An 18,904-nucleotide genomic window follows, 5' to 3' on the forward strand; every position below is an offset into this window, starting at 1 on the left:
CTTGACAATTACAGTTTAGAAAAAGGGAGGGACTTGACTTGATGGGCGGTGGTTCTCCCAACAGCATGAGCCTTGAGCAGTGAAGGTTGAGGTAATTCTCCTTGACAAGTACTTGGAGGGCAGCTGCCCTGGGCTGCTGGTTGGGTCCAGCCCCATATGCTTTAACAGTTGGTAGAGCTGGAGGTGGCACTGACTCTCTCATGGAGACTGGGGAGGTGACCAGGACACCCTCCTGAACAGAATGCTAGGCAGGATGCAGTTCCTGGCGGACCAGTTCCTTAAAGCTGGTACCTCTTCTGATTGGTTGCTATTTGACTGGCATCCATTTTGATCGGTCAGAGTTTGCGCCCTATGGGTTGTTACCAATTTTGAATATCACCCTGCCCTTGAGCAGGGCTGGGAAACTCCTCGAGGAGAATTTGGGGTCCCATCTAGAGTCCAGACCAAGGGTCTAACGACTTCCCAAACTCTGACTGTGGCAGAAAAAAGTTTGATCCAGAAAAAATGTAAACATCTACCTCAGTGATTAACGTCCCCGTAAACACCGATTATGTGTAACTGTGGACGTCATAATTTCCTCTGAGATAAACTGGGCACAAATTGAACACCCAGGTCCTAGAGCAAGCTAACTTTACATACATATTTTGGACCCGACGGCAGCTAAGTGATGAAGAATGTTTTCTGAAAAACGATGACGTTGGGTTTCAGGATAGCTGGTCTACCTCCTTTCTTTTTGACAGCAATTAGAGATTAAAGCCACTTGTCTATAACAGCCACTAGTAATTCATGACCATAAAACTGTGCTCTCTGTTCAAAAAAGAATAAGATTGCTCTGTTCTCTGTCAGTGTTCAGTTCATCTAGGAGGGACCTCAAGTAATAAAGATAGAAAACAAGGAGGAAAAAGTACAATCTTGCTTTATTCCATGTTTATAGTTTTGGGGTGTTTTCTATACATCGTTTGTTATTCTAAAAGCTGGGGACAGAGAAAGGGACAGAACTGAACAGGTTCCTGCTCTTACAGAGCTCACATGCTAGTGGTGACATACAGATAATAAAAATGTAGCAAATATTGCCTATTATGACTTGGTGCTAATTCCAAAGTCTGAATCAACTTGGTGTCCATCAATTACCTTTCCTCTTGGGTATGGATCATGTTTTTCTGTTTGTGTGTACGTCTAGTAATTTTGAATTGTGCTCTGGACTTTGCGAATGATATGCGGTAGAGACTCTGGGCTCTGTTGTGTTCATCTGAAGAGTATTTATTTGTTTGTCAATGTGTTTGTTTTAGCTGGATGGTGGCTGAAGTGTCCACTCAGTTCTTTGAAGCTTGGCTGGGCTGCTCAAGTCTGCCCTGTCCGTGTGGACTTTGGGGGTCAAACAGAGGTTTGACAGCATTACTCACGAGATTTGGGTCCCTCCCTCTGTGATCCTCTCCTTTCTGGGGCGTCTCTCATCCTTTCTAGCTGCCGGGGATGCCCTCAACTCTGTCTTCCGATTCCTCAGCAGTAAGACTTCAGTGTCTGGCCTCACAGGGTACTGATGGTTTTGGGGGGCTGCCCTTGGGTGAAAGCCATAAAAACAGGAAGCTGCTCAGTTTCGCTCAGCCTTTTGCTCTTTCCACTCCAACTCCCCTTCAGTGTCTTCCTACTTTTGGTCACTCTCAGTGCCTTTTGAGCACTAGAGTCTTTTACGTATTGCCCAGAATTTATGACCGCTATTTGTTATGACTGTTATTTACAGCTGAGAGTTGGTTTAATATGAGCTACTCTGTGATGAATAGAAGCAGAACTCCCAAGCTTAGCAAATAAATAGATAGGCAGGTGGGTAGGTAGACGGAGATCATTTTAGATGGTGATACGTGCTATGATGGCAAAAAATAGAGAGTGCCTGGAGTGTGTATGCGGAGTGGGTAGAAGAATGATTGGGGCCAGCCTCTCAGGAGGTGACATTGAGATGAGACCTGAATGATAAGGGGCAGCCAGGCATTCATGGATCTAGGTGTGAACCCTCCAGAGGGAGCATCAGGTATACAAATGCTGAGGGAAGAAGGGGCTTAGTGCGTTGGAGAGGAAGGGATTCGGCGGCAGGGATGAGTGGGCGGTCAGAGAGGTGGACGACAGCTAGATCATCACACACGGCCTCATAGACCACAGTAAGGCACTGGCATTTTGTTCCACATAGGATGAGAAATCACCGAAGAATTTTCAGCAAGTCATGATGTGATGTAGCTTATACTTTCCAAAGATCACTCTGGCTTTGCAGAGGAGCAGGCTGCCTGGCCACCTAGGTAGGGGGAGACGAAGTTGTGGGCGAGAATTGCAGCCCACCGCAGGCCGCACTGTGGGTGATGGGCCCCAGCAGGGTCGAGGCAGATAAGCAGCATACAGCGGGGTCAGTGCTGGCCATAGCTGGTCACTGTCCCCAAAACAAAGCCCTAGATGAAGTTGACAGGGTGGTTCCTAAGAGACTATTCCTCAGCTGAGAATTTCAGCTCAGTGGTCACAGCAGAATAGCCCTGCTTGGCCCCATCTGTCTCTCTGTGGAGCCGGGCCTGGAGGACCTGCCCCACAGAAGGGTCTTCTCAAAATCCCATAAAACAAGGTGTCCCGGTCTGAAATTCGATACGTGTGACACAGATCAGTACCGGTCTGTCTCCGCTGCGTTTCCTGAGCGTTGGCCAATCTTGGGGGCTCCTGCTCAGGGGCAGGAAGCTGGGCCCCTCCTGCCAGCTGGCAGGAAGGCACAAATTTAGATGCATGTATTTTCTAGCAGCTGGATTATTATAAAATGTGAGGCCTCCTTCTAGAATGCTTACGTGGTGTGGGCCCTCAGGATGCAAGAGTACATGGGCCCCCTCTAAGGAGGTAATAATTCTTGCCCTGGCTCAGGGGCAGTGTCTCAGGGGTCTCCTGGGATGAGATTATCTGGGGAGCCAGCTCTCCAAGGACAGAGTGAAGGAAGGAGCCTCTTCCCTTGACCTATGTGTGCAGCCTGGCACTTTCTGCCCTGGGGGTAGACTTGCCCTATTAGCACCTCGGAAAAGCAGAAGAAAAAAAAGCCATGAAGGTAAATATAGGGTTACCTGTGCACAGGGATGCAGGAATGGCAGAAAGTAGGAAAGTCGAAGTTTGAGATGGAAAGAAAACTAAGAGAGAATAAAGAGAAAAGGAAACACACGAGACACACACATTCTGAATAAACACCCAGTAAAAATAAAGACGAGGTGATGAAAATCAGATGAAACTGATGCGATTAGTGTCAAAGAGAGAGCCAACAAAGTAAGAAGGTAAAACCAAAAAGGTGAAAAGAGAGGAAGAAGACGGTGGAAATTTACACGAAGGGTTAAGAGCAAGCATTAACAGCATAAATGATAAATGTGTATTGAAATTGAATCTCCCTGGAAAGGAACGTTTTAAGTCAGCTCAAAGCACAATGCCAGGTGCTGCTTGGCACCAGAAGCAAGGGCCACTTGGGCTGACGGTCCCCTGAAGAGAGGAGACTAGTTAGGGGCAGAGGATGGGAGAGGGAGGTTCACAACCAGCCAGGGTCCCTCTCCAAAGGGTGGATCTGAAGGCAGCACGGGCCCCCTCCCTTCAAGCTCTTAGACAGCCAGGGGGCTGTGGTCTCTCACGCTCACGAGTCTGGCCAGAACAGCTCCCAGAATTAGCACCTGCTCTGCCAAGGCCCTGGGCAACGAGGAAATGAAGCATGATGACCTCCCCCCCGCCCCCCCCGGCCGCCGCCCGCCTCACCGAGTTTCTGTGCCCAGGAATCCGGGGAAATAAAGCAGCCTGTCTCTTTCTGAAGCTCTACTGCCTTTGCTGGGTGTTGTAGAAGAGGCAAGTCCCTTATCCCAGGGACCAGGTGCTCAGGTGAGTCCCAGCTTGTCCCCATCTCTGCCCTGCTGGCCCCAGCCCATGACAGTCAGGGGTAAAGGAGCCCTGAAATTCAGGTATCCATCGGCAGTGAACGAAGCCTCCCAGGCAGCATCTACCTAATGAAAAGTGGTACCTGTTTGGGGTTGTGAGAGGTCGTGCGGCCTGCGGGGTGCAGGGTGAGATTGGGTAGTTATTTCTTCCTGGGCTGGAGCAAAGCCCACATATGCAACTTAAGTGTCTGCGGCACCTTGCTTTATTTTCCCAAGCTGCTTTCTGGTTATGTCTTCAGACAGTGCTAAGGTTAGGGTTAGGCTTAGGGTTATAGTGAACCCTGATTTGCATACACACCCTGGGAATGCTCAGAAGATGGGGCAGATCCCTGGAATGACTCCCAGGCCAGCTGCAGAAAGAGAGCTGGGACAGTATTCCCATAGTCAGGACTAAGAGTACTTCCCAAGCCCAGCGTCCAAGGATTACGCAAGAAGACCCAGACATAAGCCCTGAGTTAAAAATGACCAGCAAATGCCCTGCCCAGAGCTACCCCTGGGCATCAGTGAGGGAAAACCAAGTGTTCCTGGGATCGTCTCTCTTCCTTGCTTCTCAGTGGATCGGCCGGTCTACCCAACCAGGAAGCAAAGTCACCATCTAGGATGTAAAGAGCCTGAGCCACTGAAGGCCCATCAAGATAGAGTTCATCTAAAAGAGTTGTCCCCTTGGAAAGCTCTCTCAAGTTCCAGGAGCCCTAGGTGAGCTGGGCGTGCCCAGGAGTGGTGGGTATATAGCCATGGGCAGGTCCTGTGCTAGGTGCTAGGGACACCGTGGTGAATGTGGGGACTGCCATCCTCCAGACCCCTGGGGTGGGGGTACAGAGCTCCTCCCAAAGATGAGGAATGGGGAAGAACCGGCAGGCAGAGGGGGAGGAGCTCCCGGTCAACCTGGAGACCCAGCGATCGCTGGGTGGGGCTCAGAGCACAAGATCACCGCGACGGAGTCTGAGGCCCGTGTGTCCCAGGGAAGCCAGGGTTACCCCAGACCTATTGATGAGTCCCCACAACCATGACTAATGAACAAGAGGAGTTAATGGACTCCTCTCCATTCTCAAAGCCTCTGCCAACTCTGCCACCAAGAATAATAAGCATTTAGAAACTAATTATACATCTGGACAAATCTGTTTCAGTCTACTGGATTGAACATAATCATATTAAAATATAATGAACACATTCAAATACACAAGGCCTGATGGAATAGTCACTTAGGAACCGGTGCTGGCGGGAGAGGGGCTGTGAGAGCTCGGTGGGAGCGGAGCCCCCTCGGGCCTGTAATTGATTTCCTTGTCACTTTTGGTTTAGGTCCTTAATGCCAGCTTGTTCACACAAACCACTGGTGGTTCTGTACCCTGATTTTGTTGCCTGGCGTCCAATCTTTGTCTCGTCTGGGTTGGAGGGGTAAAGTAGGGGTTGCAAGATGCTTCTGACATGCCGGAGACTGCAGCCTCCAGCCCTCTGGGCAACCAAAGTCCACTGCGTGGGAGGTCTTGTCCACGTCCTCCTTGGGAGGCAGGGTGGAGGGCACCCAACGGCACTGGTGTTTCCCAAAGCCCGGCCTCTAGATCCCTATCTGGACCTTCCTCAGCCGTACGTATTGAGCATGTCTCCAGGTCTCCAGCCTAGATGAGGACTCAGGCCTCTACTGGGAATCCCCGAGGAGGTGAGTCTGCTCTGGCAGCCGTCCTGGTGCCTGGAGCATGTTTTGGCCAAGCACGCCCTGGATCGAGGCTTTGGCCTCAGCTCTCTGTGGCTTCTTGCTGCTGTCCTGCACTTCTCTGCCTCCTGTACCAGCTCATTCCAGTGCATTCCAGCTGGGTGTGACATCGCGGGTGGAGACCGGGAAATGTCAAAGGTGGAGGGAAGGGGCCCATGTAGGCATCGTGATTGGCTTCTGGAAGAGCGTCGCCATAGCGCACGGGCAAAGTGAGTCTGGGGCCGAGGCTGTTTGCTTTTGTGCTGCTTCTAGATGGGAGGTCCTGGGCCCCGGGGAGTACATGGGGCACAGGCACCTGCATGACCACTGATGAGGGAAGCCACAGTTGAGAGCCGGCCTGTACCAGACAGCCAGGTCCCCATGGTGAGGCCGGTGGGCCACATCTATGCCCCCTAGCCACACACAGGCCTCTTCCTACTGCTGGGGTCCCACCATCTGAATCACTGCTCTGGCTTCCAGAATTGTCCAGGAGGTTCCTCCCAAATGAGATGGTGAACTAGATGGCTCACGGACCAGAGCTAGCCCACAAAGAGGTCTGCCATTGTTGTTCTTGCGTTGTTGTGTTTTTTATTTTGTTGCTGTCTTAAAACTTTTGACGTGGTTGCCGGCATTTTAAAAATCAGCTGATATATTACTTTAACAATCTGCGTTTCCAGTTCCTTTTTAAACATTCCATCTGGCCATACTGGAACGTATCCCGACAGCAACAGTTGGTGATGAGCTGTGGCCACCCCTTTGGACAAGGGGAATCATTCCATCATGGTCTCCTGCCACCTTTGTATTGGACATTTGGCTTTTTTGTATCTTTATGTTACCGCCCAGTCCCTGTAGGCACTGGGGTCACGACTGGCTGCTTTAAAATAAGGATCCCACACTCGTATGAATTAGACTCTAGTGCTGAGCCAAGAGAAGGGTGCAAACCTCGCCAGCTCTGACTGCATGAAGAAACACCACTGACTGGGGGGCTTAATCAACACACATTGATTTTCCCACAGTTCTGGAGACTGGAAGTCTGAGATCAGGGTAGAGCCTGGTCAGGTTCTGGTGGGAGCTCTTCCTGGCTTGCAGACGTCTACCTTCTCACTGTGTCCTCACGTGGCAGAAAGAGAGAGAGCAAGAGAAGGTGAAGGAGAGAGAGAGTGGTTGTTTTTTCTTCTTATAAGGCTACAGTCCCAAAGGATTAGGGCTCAACACTTACGATCTCATTTGGCCTAAATTGCTTCTATAAAGGCCTTCTCTCCAAATACACTCACAGTTGGGGGTTAGAGCTGCAGCATGTGAATTCGGGGGGGACACAGTCCAGTCCACAGCATCCCTGGATTTCAGGATGTACATTTGGAGGCAAGAGGACCACCGTCGAGAAGGGCAATTAAATGACCAGTGGGGGTCTCAGGCCATCCAGTCATGTCACAAAAATGGGAACAAATGCTTGAGCGAGGGATAGACTTGGCAACTGCAAAGGGTGGGGACACATGGAGAGACAGGGCACATGGTCCCTGGCCCACAGCTCCTGCGTCTCAGCAGTCCTGGGAGAGAGAGAGAGACTTAAGGAAAATTCAGGACATCCTTTCTCAAACATTTGCTTGACTAACCCACACTGGCAATTTACGCTGGCCATTTCCAAACTCTTCCCTTCTGCTCTATCTCTAGAAAGTTCTATGCTCCTGTACTGGGGTGAGGGTGAGAATGGCAGTGGGGGTGGGGTCGGGAAAGGTGGAGTGAGGTCCTTCCAGACCTTGCTGCTTGCACGCAAGCAGGGCAGGGGCAGAGAGAGAGGGAGACAGAGAATCCCAAGCAGGCTCTGCACTGTCAGCACAGAGCCTGACATGGGGCTCGATCCTGCAAACCAGGAGATCATGACCTGAGCAGAAATCAAGAGGCAGACGCTTAACCGATGGAGCCACCCAGGCTCCCCAATAGGGGACTCTTAAAAGCAGAAAGCCTCAGAGATGGTGTGGAAGCAGAAGGAAGGGGAACGTGCATGTGCGGGCATGCGTGCAAGTATGCACGTGTGTGAGTAGCAAAACTTGCCCGGACGCCCAGCAGTGAAAAAGCAGGTATTAATAATGTCTTCCCCTGCAGGAGGCAGCCCCCAGGTCAGAGGGTGGGACTGACCTTGTCCAAATAGGTTCTAGGCACCAGCCTGCATGGCCTTCTGGAAGCTTCTCAGGGAGCTGGTGGAGCAGGACCAGCCATGGCCAGGAGGCAGATGGATGAATGTTGTCCTACTAGGAAAGCCAGGCTGGGGGGTGTGGCCTCCATCATCTGGGAGCTTCTTTTTAGGGGTGGGGAGAGGGGTCCTCCAGGGAGAGCGGGGTGTATTGGGGATTTCTCTGTCCAATGGTTGACAGGTTCTGGAAACTTCCTGAGGCTGGGGACAGAGAATTTGACCAAGGCCTGGGGCTTGGTTTGGAACGTGAGGTATTTTTTAAAAGTTTTTATTTAAATTCCAGTTAGTTAACGTATAGTGTTATATTAATTTATATATAGTGTTATATAAATTATATTTATATTTATATATAGTATTACATAACATACATAATACGTAACATATATATATATATATAACGTATAACGTTATATTAATTTCAGGTGTACCATATAGTGATTTAACACTTTCACCTTGCTCAGTGGTCATCACGACAGGGACACTTCTTAATCCCTATCACCTATTTCACCCATCCCCCCACCCACCTCCCCGCTGGTAACTGACGGTTCTCTACAGTGAAGAGTCCGTTTCTTGCTTTGTCTCTCTTTCCCTCGCCCACCTTTGCTCATTTGTGTTGTTCCTTGCATTGCACATATGAGTAAAATCGTACGGTATTTGTCTTTCTCTGACTGACTGGGTGTCCCGGTTTGGTTTTCCCAAAACAGGTTCAGTGGGACAGGCATGGGGGGTTGGACAGGGGCTGGGGGTCAGTTCATCCAATGGCTGTCCCTGGGCATGCAGGCCCACCTGCGCCCCAGTGAGCCAGGGTGGGGTCTGGGTGGCAGTCAGCATTCTGGGTCCGTATTTGGGAGCTGTCTTGAGTATCTTTCATTGCCCGGGGAAAAGAGTCCCAGCCAAGAGAGTGGGTACCCGGGGGGCAGGGCTTCTCCCCCCACCCCCCAGTGAGGGGAAGTGGTAGGAAGCAGGGAACCAGGGTCCACACTGGGGTTCATGACCGAATCCTGGGCAGCGGAAAACAAAAAGAGCGCGCCTGGCCCCCAAAGGTCCCCCATAGGGTGCCACGTTTGCCAACCAGGTTGGGGCCACGGCACATGCAGGAATGACAGCATTTGTATGTATGCTAGATAAAGAGAGAGGCTGTGGGTGGCCAGAGGGACCCTGCCAGGATGCTCTGGGGGATCCCCAAGGGCTGGGCAGGAGGGGCACCAGCCGGGCACCACCTCAGCCTCTTTGCAGAAACTTAGTGGGCCCTACTGTGGGGCTCGGGAGAGGAGCCATGTTTGGGAACACAGCATGCATGTTCCTCCTTCCGCCATTCACCAGCTCTGTGCGTCGTGCCTCAGGTTCCTCACCTCTAGAATGGGGATAATATTAATATTAGGACCCGCCTCACAGAGTTATCATGAGGATTAAGTAATAAATTCACGTCAAGTTCCTAGAACCCCACACTTGGCACGGAGTACTTCATTTGGGTCAACCATTACTAGGTACTTCATCCAACTTAGATGTCATCGATTGTAAAAGTCTCCCTGACTTCACAGATGTTAAAACACGAACGTAGTTAGAGTCTCGGAACATGAGGTATGGTATTATTTGGTGTTGATTATGAGGGGATCAGAGCAAAGGGAAGCTAGATGCTGCCTCCTCTGCCAGTACAATGAGTGGGAGTCACTTGGAGGAACTTCTTATACTGTGTCTTCAGGTCAGAGGCTGGATGTGGGTCCAAGACGGCAGGGAGTGGGCGAGATTAAGGTGGTGGGGGTCCGTCAGGGGTCGCAGCAGGGCTAAGTGGGCCCTGCAGCCTGGGGCTGCACACCAAATCCTGCTGGGATGAACCCACTGGGACCTTTGAAGATCAAAGTGAGACAGCAGATGCCCCCCCTTTTCTTGCTACGCTCCATGCAGGACTCCCTGGTTATGCTAATATCCTTGTACTATGAAGACTAATGATACTCTTCTCTTAGATGTGCTTACTATCATTAGTCACAGCTTGCCGCTTACCTTACAACAAATCACTATACGCCCCTGCCCAGAGACTCCATGTCTAAGAACAATTCCTGTAACAAGCACGGACCAAAGGAGTGTCTGTCATTGCGGACATTCTAGCCATTGTGATATACTTGTAAGTGAGAGAGTTCGGAGTGAGGGCGGATTGTTTGGAATGCCTCACAGCACATCCTGTAGGCAGCGGGCTTCATAGCATCCCACATTCATTCAACAAACATTTACTAGGTGTCTACTAATTCCAAACCCTGAGCACGTTTGCAGGGACCATCCGAGCTACCATGCCAGTGATCACAGCAAGGGTGGCAGAAACTCTATTATGCCATCTTACTCAGCCAAGGAAAGCTAAGGAAAAGCCCCTGTCCCGCGCTCTCGTTTCTAACCTGGCCTCTCCATCTACTTACCTCAGCAAACACTAGTGAATGTCCAACCCTCTTGAATGCAAAACTGACCATGTGTCCAGAGCATATTGTGTCCCCTTTACACACAAGATAAGGTGTCAAGGTCCATACTTATCACACCTTGTTTCTAACCATTTTAAAAACTTCTTACTATGGAAAGTTTCAAGTTTTTCAAAAAATTACAAAAATAGAGACTAGTGTAATGGAACTAGATGTATGAAACACAAACTCCGATAATGATGGGTATCTTTTAATCTTGTTTTATGTTTCCTGGTATGGTGTGTAATTTCACACATAAATACTTCAACATGTATTTCTAATATATACAGATGCTTTCTTTCTTAATGTTTATTTATTTCTGAGACAGAGAGACAGAGCACGAGTGGGGGAGGGGCAGAGAGAGAGGGAGACACAGAATCTGAAACAGGCTCCAGGCTCAGAGCTGTCAGCACAGAGCCCGACGTGGGGCTCGAACTCACGGACCGTGAGATCATGACCCGAGCCGAAGCCGGACACTCAGCTGACTGAGCCACCCAGGCGCCCCTACAGATGCTTTTTATTTATGGAACTAAAATACTATTATCACTCTCAACAGAATTAACAGTAATTGTTCAATATCATACCCATGTTCGATTTTCCCTGTTGCCTCAATTATGTAGTTTATTCAAATCAAGATCCAAATAAGATACATGGATCACAGTTAATTGATAGTTCTTTTAAGTATCTTTTAATCCGTAATAGTTGCCCTCCTTTTCTTTCCATACCATTTATTTGTTACAGAAACCGTCTAGTTTGTCCTGTAGGACTCGCCATATTCTGTTTTTGTTTTACTCTAGTCTCACGTGTTATTTAACATATTTCTTTATGCTCTATGACCCTGTATTTATATCTGAGGGCTTGATTATATTCATAGTCTATTCTTTTTTATGTTTATTCATTTTTGGGAGAGACAGAGACAGAGAGAGAGACAGAGAAAGGGAGAGAGATCACGAGCAGGGGAGGGGCAGAGAGAGAGGGAGACAGAGGACTCGAAGCAGGTTCTGCACTGACAGCAAAAAGCCCGAGATGGGACTCGAACTCATGAACCATGAGATCATGAGTTGAGCTGAAGTTGGACACTCAACTGAGCCACCCAGGTGCCCCAATTCGTATTCTATTCCTACGTAAAGAACATGTTTAGGTTTGCTGTGTGCCTCCTATTGCCTCACATCAGAAGGCGCTTAATATGTGGTTGTCCCACTTTGTCGATGTTAAGATTGAGGTTCTATCAGCCTGATTCATCCCGGCCAAATTCCCTATCAATGTTACACATTATGATTTTAATAGCCATTGATGATCATTACCTAGATCTATTATTTCATGATAGGTGGCAAATGGGGTTGTTTTCATTTTATCATTCCTTCTGAATTTACTTGTGATGCCTCTCTAAAGAACTTTTTATCATCAACAGTCTATATAGAAAGGCAGGGTAAATTGCTTGATTATTTCTTTTCATTTATCATTTCTTTTAAAAAAAATAGTGAGTAGTTGGTGCCCTAGCAGTTACATTCATATCCATTTTCAGAGTAATGGATTATTCCGAATCTGGCCATTGGACCTGTCTTAAAGTTGGCCTCCTCTATCACATGACGTCATTGGGAGCTTATCTGTATCCAGGCCTGACTTTTATGCTTCCTCCCACGGAGCTGAGTCCTTATGGCTGAAAATGGTATTTAGAGACCACAGTATGAGTTCTAGTGGTGCTCATTGCTGCTGTTTTTACAACTGTCAAGGCTTTTTAGTGACAAAGCCAGGACATGCATGTTCTTTTTTTTTTTTTAATGCTTATTTATTTTTGAGAGAGAGAGACAGAGGGAGGGAAGGAGAGTGGGGGAGGGGCAGAGAGAGGGAGACAGTCTGAAACAAGCTCCACACTGGCAGGGGAGAACCCGATGTGGGACTTGAACTCTTGAACCCCTGAGGTCACAACCTGAGCCTAAGTCGGATGCTTAACTGACTGAGCCACCCAGGCACCCTGGGACATGCATATTCTTGAAAGACAAAAATAAATCCTGAAGTCATACTAATATTGTTATGCAAATTAAATTTTCGGGTTCTTATTTCACTTTAAAATTTTATATCTATGTCTCTTTTCTGCACCACAGAAAATCTTGATTCCTAATAACATTAATTTATTTATGATTTCTCCCCTAGGCTCTATCTCACTTGGGATGTGCAATCAAAATATTAAGTTTTAAAGGATTAAAAAAAATCCTTCTCTCCAAAGTTAAGCATCGACCTGAAATATAGTTGTGTCTGCATGTTTTAGTTTATTTTCTACTTTTAGGAATTCCTTTACTTTTCCTTTTGATAGAACTTTTAAATATGTAACACTTCTAATTTATTTATTTTTGCCGTTATGAACAGGCTCTGCTTGTGTGTTACTTCTTCTCAGTTTTGTTTCTATATAATGAAGTCTAATAAGTTCTATATGTTAATCTTATATCCTGAAAATTTGTTAAATTCTCTTATTATGTGCAATAGGTTTTTCATGGGTTCTTTTGGGTTTCTAGATATATAATTATATTATTGAAGGAGAACTGGTTTTATTTTGTTTCTTCCTTTCTAATCTTATGCCCCTAATTGCTTGTCTAATCATATTGGTTAATGCCGCCGATGCAGTGGGAATAGTAACAGAGACAGTAACAATACAGTGAATAGTAGTGAGGATAGAGTCTTTATCTTGATTTTAGCAATTAAGTCTCTGGGGTTTTCTCAAAAGGAAGAGGCTGGATACTGACTCTTAAACTGGTGTGGATATATATGTATTTATGTTAAGGAAGTATCCAGTTTCCTACTGCGTTGCGATTTTCAATTTCGATTGAGTTGCTCAGAGCCATTTATATTTCTTGGTTTTCATTTTGAGGAACCAGGATTTAGGATGTTTTGCTTATGTGACTCTCAGCCAGGACATGAAGGGACATTGGGACTCCTGAAGAGTAGCAATTGCAGAATTATGTTGCAGGTGCTTTTGAGGAACTACTTACAGTTTTTAGACGTGGATTCGAATCTTGGCTTTGTCTGGGTATCCATGTTATTATTATATATCTAAGTGACTTGGGGTAGAAACAGGGAGAAAGTGAATTTCACTTTTATGTTACGTTTAAGGGAACATTTACATGTGCTTTTGTATTTTTCAGAAACTCAGTGGACATTTCCTAATGCAAACCAGCAGTTTAGTTTTTATCTGTTATTTGAGCTTTTGAATATTCCTTGGTATGAAAATATAGTAAGTGAAGTGTCCTCTGCAGGAGGACAGCTTCAGAGACAATAAGCACAAAGCACCATGGTCAGAATTTGTTGCTCATCAGCGCGTTGAGCAGACTGTTTTCTTCTTTGACAGCATGCATCCTATAGAAGGCACTCCAGTGCCCACGTGTTCCAGTAAATGCAAGACTTAGCTTTGGGGCTGGCTGGACCTCACACTCTACCTCTGACTTCTTGCTCTCAGCAAGTTGTACCTCGCTAAATACCACTCATTCCGCTCAACGTTTTGTCCAAAGGTAACTTCCAAACATAATTGTGTTGAAGGGAACACTTGGGCGCTGTTGGTGAGCGTGTAAATTGGTACAACCACGGTAGAAAACAGTGCGGAGTTTCCTCAATTAAAAATAGAGTTTCCATGAGATCCAGTAATTACACTTCTGGGGACATATCCAAAGGAAACAAAATCACCATCAAAGAGATATCTGTACTCTCATGTAGAGTGCAGCATTATTCACAGTAGACAAGGTATGGAAACAACCTAAGTGTTCATCAATGGATAAATCAATGAAGAAAATGAATGAATGATCCCATATAGATCACATTTTCTTCATCAATTTATCTATTGATGGGCACTTAGGTTCTTAAATATATATATATATATATGCATATATATATATAATCCATATGATATATATGTGTGTATGGTGTATATATATATATGTGTGTGTGTGTGTGTGTGTGTGTATACAGATATACACATATTTGGCTTATTTCACTTAGCATAATCCTCCAGTTTCATCCATGTTGCAGCAAATGGCAGGATTTCCTTCATTTTTTTTTGACTGATTAATATTCCAATGTGTGTGACATTTCCAATGTGTGTGACATTGGAATATTAATCAGTCAAAAAAAAATGAAGGAAATCCTGCCATTTGCTGCAACATGGATGAAACTGGAGGATTATGCTAAGTGAAATAAGCCAGATACAGAATGACAAATAATGCATGACCTCCCTTATATACAGAATCTAAAAAAAGAAGTAACAGATAACAGAATGGTGATTTCCAGGGGGTAGAGGGTGGGGGAGGGGAAGGGAGATGTTGGTCAGAGGTTACAAAATTTTAGTTACGAGATGAATATGTTCTAGAGACCTGAAGTCCAGCAAGATGACTATAAATAATAATAATGTGCAGTACGGGAAATATGCTAAAAATAAACTTGAACTATGCTAAAAAGTAGTAAGTGAAAGAAGTGATGAACAAAGTGTTAATTAGAATTACATTCCATTATAACAAGAATAAATTTTATTTGTGGATCAATCTGATGACACAGGCGGAGGACTTTGAGAGAAAAGATCCACCTGCAAAACCCTTGTTGAGCATTACAGAGGATACAGTTGTGCTTATAATGTGTCTATCAACAACTGTAAAATGTAGCAGGGGCTACAAGATACAAAAGACTACCCAGTGTGGTCAGAATGGGGGGAGCATTCTTGGCAAACATTCGAAGTGGGTCTTAGTCTGAATAATCAGTCTGGGCAGTACTTGGGGTGCATCCACCCCGTATTTGTGAATTATTTATGCCAAAAAATGCAAGCTGGTGCCCTCCAATCATAAACATTAGATTTTCAGCCATACCTCACTCCCACAGTGATTGCAATTTCAGACACTCCAAAAGGGACGACAGTCTACCAAGGACTGAGTTTGCCGGTGACCCGTGTACCCAACGGGATGCTCATAGACATGGATGCTGGAATGATGAGGTTGACCGATTCATGGAGACTGCATCCCTACTTCTCCCCTCTGCAGAGGCAGGCACAGGGATCCATTGTGCTCTTAAATGGTGGGACTGAAGGGAAGAATTAGAACCTCCCCTCTTGGATACTTTTTTTTTTTTTAATGTTTATTTATTTTTGAGAGAGAGACAGAGTCTGAGTGGGGGAGGAGCAGAGAGAGAGGGAGACACAGAATCCGAAGCAGACTCCAGGCTGTCAGCACAGAGCCTGACGCGGGGCTCGAACTCGTGGACCGTGAGATCATGACCTGAGCCGAAGTCAGACGCTCACCGACGGAGCCACCCAGGCACCCCTCCTCTTGGATACTCTTTACGACAAACTGACTCGTTGAACTGAAGAAGCAAGAGCAGCCCCTTCTTTGGTCTATGCTTTGTGTCTGTGTTCCCATCTTGATTCTGGGTTCTTCGGGGCTGTGTCTGTCCCTATCCTCCTATAGGTTCAGCCCAACACCCATCTGAACAGAGTGGGTGTTCAGCCTGTTAGGTGCAAAAGAAAGGAATTAATAATGATATCTAGCATACGTAGCACTTACTCTGTGCCAAGCGCTTTACAATAGTCCTAAAAAGTAGGTGCCATTATTATGAGACCCATTTTGCAGATGGGGGAACTGAAGCACAGAGAAGTTAAGTTACTTCTCCAAAGTCACACAGCCCATAACCGGCAAAGTCAGGATGTGACCTGCATGGCCTGATTCAATTATCCGTGTTCTCAAACTCCTCACCACCCCCAGTCTCTGCATATTATGCGTTGGTAAGAGAGATGGAGTAGATGGGACACGTTGAGTGGCCCTGAGTGCCTCACAGTGGATGGGCAGTGCTCAGGGAACATTCTAGATGTAAAAGGAAGTGATTGGGTCATTTGTTGAAATGAAAAGCTGAAGAGGAAGGACACCGCTGTGGGTCCAGGAATTAGCCCAAAGCTCTAACTTCAAAACGTGGGCTCAGAAACCAGCTCCTGGCTGACCTTTCAGATGGTAATAAAGACAAGTGGCAAAGGGGCATGAAGGAGAAATTCTAGAAGTTAATTGCCCTTAGGATTCTCATGAGGAAAAGAGATAAGCAGTTAATCTGGGGACAAAGAGTTATGTTCAGCAGGTATTTACTATGGGTCTCAAGGTGCATAAGGGCCACCAGGGACTTGGCAGGTGTGTGCACCATGGCTCTTGTCTTCGAGAATCTCCTAGAGAAATGGCAGGATGCACGTCCATCTTCTATCCAGATGCCGACTTAGTTGACCCTGGGCCGTCAGCCCCAGCCTATGAAGGGCTCCTTTGGTATCCCCCATTGTGTGACAGGCCAGCCTTGACCTGGGGAGGAGCATTCTGGGGAGATAGCTTCCAGCTGGAAGAGCCAAGTCCCCTTTTGGCCAAGAGACCAGCCCCCAGTTTTGTGTTTCTCTGACACATCACGAGTGCTGCAGTGAAGGGCAGCAGAGGCCAGCTGAGCAGGTGTAATTGTTCCTTATGGGGAAGCTGCACCCCGAGGGCCTTGCTCCTGTTGAGCTAGGAGCAAGTTCCAAGTAATTAAGTGGATTGGGTTCTAATGCCCTTGTGACCATCAGCTTGGACATCCTTCGCTGAGAGCTCTTGGCAGGTCCTAGTGCTGCCTTGGCGGCCAGGCTAGCACTGCGGGGGGGGGGGGGGGGTGCCCCTGCCCTGGTGTCTACTCTGCGTGGAGGGGACTGATGAGGGAGGGGACTCAGCATATTCGGAAGTTCTTGTATATGGGGAGCTAATTACTCTCTTTTGAAATCTGTGTTTGCCACCAATCACAACTTTCATGGTGTGAAGCCTGTCATGGCAACTAAAAGCCTATCTGAAAATAAAATGACACTGTTTTGTTTTGTTTTGTTTTGTTTTGTTTTGTATTTCTACCGTAATGACACAGGACACTTGTTTTTCCTTTTTAACTTAACGTGGTAACTAGAGATGATGACAAGAGTACAGATGTGTGCGCAGCACGTGTGGGTCAGCAGGTGCCATAGTGCGTGCGGGTATGGGTTGTGTGCCTACATGTGTGAGGGTTCCTGTGGGTGCTCGTGTTGACGGGGACAGTGTGTGCAGCTGTGTGGCTGTGTGTCCAAGGGCAGGGGCTGGATGTGAGTGTGAGATCACACATAGGCTGTGAATGTTTGAAGACCTGTCTGTGAGCATGTGTGTGTGTGTGTGTGTGTGTGTGTGTGTGTGTGCAACCCTGGAGATAAGTAGGCTTGTATGGATGTGTCTTACCTATGGCTGAGCCTGTCTCATTTGGGCTGGGATGGGGCTGACATTCAGTGCCTACCACGTATTCAGTCACAACCAGAGTTTACAACACTGATAACATGCGCACACACCTCTTCAAGGCTTTAGGTTTCCTAAAATTTTTCTAATGTTTATTTATTTTTGAGAGAGAGAGGCAAAGTGTGAGTGGGGGAGGGACAGAGAAAGAGAGAGACAGACAGAATCTGAAGCAGGCTCCAGGCTCTGAGCTGTCAGCACAGAGCCCAACGTGGGGCTCGAACTCACGAATCGCGAGATGGTAACCTGAGCCAGAGTTAGATACTTACCCGACTGAGCCACCCAGGCGCCCCAAGCCTTTGTGTTTCCTAAAGGCATTTTCTGAGCCTATCCCCTATGAGCTGACTTCTGCAGGGGGAAGGCTTCCCAGACATAGAAATAGACCTCTCATCAGAACGAGAAGGCTAGAAGTAGAGCTGGGAGCCTTTTCCCAGGAGGTGATGGGCAGGGACCCAGAGTGAGGGCTGGAGACCCATTTGCCTGTTGCCGGGAGAGGCCACTGCCAGCTGCAATGTGCAGACACCCCCCCGGGGCCAGCTCTCTCAGACGAGGACTCGGTGTAGGGTGACCAGGGCTCGTTTTGTTTCACCACCAAGATCCTTCCAGCTGAACTCTCTGTGCTTCGCACCTCTTGAGACTCTGTTTTATTTTCCTTTCCTTTTAACTTTAGTATGGAACCAAAGAAAACCAATATTGATCAAGTGTTAGTTCAATAAGCGTTTATTGCACAACCAATTATTTTAAGGTTGTCCCCTCCGCCCCCCCCCACCCCGCCCCCCAGGCCCCCATGACACGGTGTGCATGTGAATTACTCCCTGCCTGGAGCTTTGCTGAACGCAGTGCTGCCGGGAAAGAGGGGCGGAGACTGTGGGCAACAGCAGAAGTGGGCCCAGACGAGGGGGGTCTTAACCTGAGCCCCGTCACAAAGGACGGGAAGGGGTTAACCAGGTGTGGGAGAGAAAAGGAGAGATGGTGACGTAAAGGGAACCCAGCCGCTCAGTACACGTGGGAAACAAGCCTGATGGAAGCTGGTGAAGGAAACTAGTCTTGGACGCTGTTAGGTTTGTCTGCAGAAGACAGGACGACATTGCCCTGGGATCGCCAGCAGCGTCACACGCCGGGAGGCTTGGCAAGAGTCCCCTCCCGAAGACCGCTATTTCTAACTCTGGCCCCCACTTTGATTCCGTGGCTCTGCTGATGTCAACAGCCAGGCAACAAATTATGCTGGCAAGGCGCCGGGCTTTCTTGCAAGTTGCAATCACGTTGGCCGCTGTAGCTGAATACTACAGCAGAGCCCCCGGGAGTGCGAGCGGAAAAGTACCTGTAAATATTCCAAAGGTTGCTTCCAAAGGCACATTATTGGTTTGTTG

The 18,904-nt window shown here is 47.5% G+C and overlaps 1 protein-coding gene across 2 annotated transcripts in view; it reads left to right on the forward strand.

Annotated features, from left to right (window-relative positions):
* CALN1 (calneuron 1) overlaps positions 1–18,904 on the forward strand; it is a 520,543-nt gene that overhangs the window by 22,002 nt on the left and 479,637 nt on the right. The window lies entirely within an intron of this gene.

The sequence above is a fragment of the Acinonyx jubatus genome, chromosome E3, assembly GCF_027475565.1.
Source record: "Acinonyx jubatus isolate Ajub_Pintada_27869175 chromosome E3, VMU_Ajub_asm_v1.0, whole genome shotgun sequence".
In the NCBI taxonomy this organism is placed as follows: Eukaryota; Metazoa; Chordata; class Mammalia; order Carnivora; family Felidae; genus Acinonyx; species Acinonyx jubatus.